Source organism: Aegilops tauschii, chromosome 2, assembly GCF_002575655.3.
Source record: "Aegilops tauschii subsp. strangulata cultivar AL8/78 chromosome 2, Aet v6.0, whole genome shotgun sequence".
Classification (NCBI taxonomy): Eukaryota; Viridiplantae; Streptophyta; class Magnoliopsida; order Poales; family Poaceae; genus Aegilops; species Aegilops tauschii.
Genome location: NC_053036.3, coordinates 547,170,954 through 547,175,708, shown reverse-complemented (window position 1 = coordinate 547,175,708; position 4,755 = coordinate 547,170,954).

Here is a 4,755-nt window from a genome sequence, read left to right as displayed (position 1 = left end):
TCAAACTGATACACACAAACTATCCCCGCCTTAGGAAGGGCCCTTTGTGGTCAGCAAGAACTTGTACAACGGGTCATATTACCTCATTGACGTCCGGGAGCACAAAGATTCACGTAAGTCGGAGGAAGGGACCCGTCGGCCGTGGAACATAGCTCAGCTTCGGCCTTACTACACTTGAGCCACCAGCTCTCATAATGTACATATTTCTCTCAGCCATGTATATATTATGATAAAGCAATAAAGCAGGACCTCTGTCCTTTTTCTCCTCCAAATGAGCATGTGTTTTCTTTGCAAGATCAACATGGTAACTTGAAGGAGGATCCGGCTTATGATCGTGTTCGAATCTAGCCACGGGTAATAAGGTCACTTGGGGGCTTCCTGTTCAAACATGGGTCGTATTCGAACCAAAGAGAACATAGCTGCCGATACCCATTTGATTGGCAAAGTGTCGAGCTCACTGAGAGGTTTTCTCTGATCATATTTGAATCATAGTTTAACCCCTTTGAGAACCGACGTGCATCGTATTCGAATCAGCGTCGTTAAACAATTCTTAAAATCACTTGGGGGCTTCCTGTTCAAACATGGGTCGTATTCCAACCAAAGAGAACATAGCTGTCGGTACCCTCTTGATTGGCATCGCCACACCCACTGGGGGCTATATGATCGTATCCGAATCTTAGCTTAACCCCTTTGGGCCGGGTCTCTGGTCGAATTCGAACCGGAAGCCCCCAAGTTCTTCTGCTTTATCACAAGTTTTCTCTGATTATGTCAAAGTGTGTACAGCCAGGTCTCGCTTGGCCGGTTTAAATTTTGATTTCCAGTGTTTGTTCAACACAATAGGTGTCATTAAAACAGATACACCGGAGTTAAGGTACCAACCTTATTACCCGGGTGATCTAAACCGGAATACGCTGGCAGGCCGCTAAGTGTGTTATCACGGCTATATTAAAGACATAATTAAGGGTCAATCTTTTTTGATTCATATCCGGGTTATATATATAAAACCGATGATTCTCAGCGCGGTAAGCCGCCTAGAGACTTGCGATTTGTCCTTTTATGCAGGATAGTTCAAGGCAATTATTTGAGACCAAGGGGAATGAATGACCCGGAGAAATATCAAGAGACAACTTCAATAGACTTCAGCATTCAATATGTGCACGATGGCACGGCAAAGATAAAATGTTACACCTACTCTACTACAAGACTCATCGAGTCCAAAAGGGTGCAGCATTGTTTGGTAAGCCGGCTGCAGAAGCTAAGACGCTTGCTGGGTGGAAGTCTCCGGCTCATTTCTTTCTTCTCCTCCGGCTGTCCCCAAGGTCTGGAAAGTCGACGACTTCCAGTCGATGCCGCTCAGCGCTTCGAATTGGGCTTCCTCGTCAATTAACCCGGCCGGGTCAATCTCCGGGGCAAAGGTGTGCTGACGAGCCGGCGGAATTAAACTCAGAGCTTCATAGCGAGGGGTTGGGATCCTCTGATTTTCTGCATTATAACCTGGCTGGTACTTGGTCAGATTCGTGTCGTTTCCAATAAGAGTTGCCACCGGGCGCACGATCTTCACGCAGGCGGCGAAGTCTTTTTGGTCGAAAGCCGTGCCATCTTCCTTCAGACTTGGATAGCCGAGGGCGATGTCTGCCGGGTCTAGCTCCGGCAGGAAAGCCTTGGCCCGGCTCAGCGCGGCGATCGCTCCGGATCTCGCAGAGGCCCGTCGCAACTCTTGGATACGTTGCGGCAGGACGGCGAGCCGACGAAGAACCTCCGCCAAGTGAGTCGGCACCTCGTTGGATAAGGCTACCACAGCTAAGGCATGTTGTGACCCGGTGTAGAGTTGCTCCACCAGGGTATACACGGCCTTTAGCTTGGTTACGACACTCTCGTTGAGGTTGGCACTTCTGGAACCTGTTTAATAGAGCAGGACAAGCCGCCGACCAGGGTGAGTTATGAGGCATTAAAATTTTAAACTGAATAAAAGCTGGCGGATGACTTACCGAAGATTGTAGCAACCATTTGAGACACTTGGCGCTTTAAGCCGGAGAGTTCGGCCGTCTTCTCTGACAGGGCCCTCTCCGCCTGATCAGCCCGGTTCACCAATGCGGCCTTTTCTTCGGCCCACGCTTTTCGTCCAGCGTTAAACTCTGTCTTAAGCTTCTCTTGTGAGGCGATGCTGGACACGAACTTGGCATTTGCCTTCCGGGTCTCCATCTCTTGCATCTTTAGCCGGTTCTTAAGATCGGCAAGGTCAGCCTCAAGCTTCTTGCTAACAGCCTGTATAAATGTCCGGGTTATGGCATGAACAGTTACTATACAAATTTCATGTCCCAAGTGTTTTCCAAGGAAAGACACTTGGCACTTGGGGGCTAATGCATGTTCAACGTTTCTATTTACAACGTTCCGGTTCATGCGAGTAAGCCGGAAGATAAGCCCCAAGTGTTTTCCAAGCAAAGACACTTAGCACTTGGGGGCTAATGTGTATAGAAGGTTCTTATCTACAAATTACCGGTTTAATTGGCTAAGCCGGAACTTCAGTCTACAACATATTCAATCCTAAGTCGTTGACTTGAGGGTTAGCATGGTAAAAGTAACTAGGCAGTAAGTAAGAGGACAGAAGGATAATACCTCAGATTTCTGCTGGATCTGGGTCACCATGGCAACCTCTGCGTCCCGGCTCTTGTGCACTTGGTTGACGTAGCCGGAGACGAGCTCTCCAATGCTCAGGTTGGCATAGTCAGTTAGATCCAGACTGACCCGGTGGGGCTGCAGTACTTCCCCCTTGGCAGAGCACTTGGTCAGTGCCGTAGGCCTCCCCGGCTCAACAAATTCCGTCCGGGTGATTTCAACGTCCGGGTCGTTTGTTGGCTGAGCCGAGCCGGAGGCCTCCGGTTCAGCAGAAGCTTCTACACGTGCCGTGTCGATTGGAGTGGTGGCTTCGGGGGCGGAGGCAGCTGGCGGTTCTTGAACCGTCACCTCCGGTTCAGGCAAATCCGGCTCTCCGGCCGACTTGGTTTTCTTCGCCCTCTTGGTGAGCTTTGCCTGGGCACTGAAAGAACAACAAAGGTTAGTACAAAAAGTATGAGCAAAGATCAGAACAACATGATATGGTTATCATTACCCGGGCATGGTCTTGAAAGTTGGCAGATTCGACTGCATAGAATCACCGGAAGAAGGGGAAGTCTCCTGGTAATTTGAGTCAGAGGAATCAAGCGGTTGGCGTATAACACCCGCAAAAGGACGAAAAGGGTACAATTTTGTGGTCACCTCAGTCCGGCGTTTCCTTGATGCATCAGGTAACCCGGAGGAGAGGTCAGTGTCCTTGTTGGTCCGGGTATGCCGCCGGCTCTCATGAACCTGTCGCTTCAAAATAAATTCAGGATCTTGGTAAGCTAAAGGATGGGAAAAGCTTACTTTCCGGGTTACTCTTCGGGTTTTCAGCCGTGGCAAGGGCTCCGAGTCGGAGGAAAGTATTGTTACCTCTTCAACCACCGGGTTACTGGCTCCGGTGTCCTCCTGTTGATAAACAGCATTGATAAGACGGACAGAGCTAAAACAACAAGTATAACAAGAGCTTACAAGTCTAAGAATTACCTCATACTCGGAGCTGTCACTTAGCTGCAACAGCTCCGAAGCAGTGGGCCTACTTCCCTTCTTACGGGGGCAGCTTTCTTGGCGGCTTTCTTTGCCTTTATGGCCTTCTTGGCCGCGTCATGGTCATACTTGACCCACCAGAACTTGTCGTCAGCCTGAAAAATACAATGATGATTTCTTGAACATCCAGATGAAGGTTATCTATGGTCAAAGACAAAATGTTTAAAGCAGTGGCTTACCGCTGGGGTTGGGTTGGTCTTGCAGAAGGGGCTAACCCGGTCCTCCCGCAGTCTGCCAGGCTCTCGTTCAAGAGAGCCTTGGTCATCTCCTCTGCAACATCTTCTGGAAGATCATTGCGGCTGTGTCTCTAGGGGTCATCCTTTCGTCCTGTGTACTCGCACATTAAGCCGGGGCGACGGCTTAATGGGATCACCCGCCAGGAGATCCAGACCCGGACCAGATCGATTCCGTTGAGACCATTGCCCAAAAGAGCCTTGATCTTGTTTATGGTAGGGAGTAGAGGCTGGCGCTCCGCTTGCGTCAGCTTGTCAGACAGTGGGTGTGTTGACTCCAGACGAGAGGGGCGAAAGCCGGGCAACGGACTTTCATCAGCCGGCGACGTGTCTTGGCAGTAGAACCACGTCAGATTCCAATCTTTGGGGTGGCTTGGCGGCTCCGCGTATGGGAAAAGGCAGTCCCTTCGCCGCTGGATGGAGATGCCACCTAACTCCAGACTTGGCCCATTGGCGCACTCATTCTGACGGTTCAAGTAAAAAAGCTCTCTGAAGAGCAGCAGACTAGGTTCTTCTCCAAGGTAAACCTCGTAGAATACTTGGAAGTTGCAGATGTTGGACACTGAGTTGGGTCCTATGTCCTGAGGCCGCAGGTCGAAGAAGTTTAGAACGTCTCTAAAAAACTTTGAGCCGGGCGGTGCGAAGCCCAGGCTCATATGGTCCGCAAAAATCACTACCTCCCCGTCCTTTGGCTGTGGTCTCTCTTCTGACGGGTCAGGGGCACGGTAGGACATGACGTCCTTCTTGGGCAGATATCCAGACTTGACAAAATCTACTAGTGTCTCACTGGTGACATTGGACCTCATCCAGTTGCAAGTGATGGAGGCTTTGGGAGCTTTGGGAGGCATGGTGAAAGTCGGCAGTCTATGACAAAAAGGAA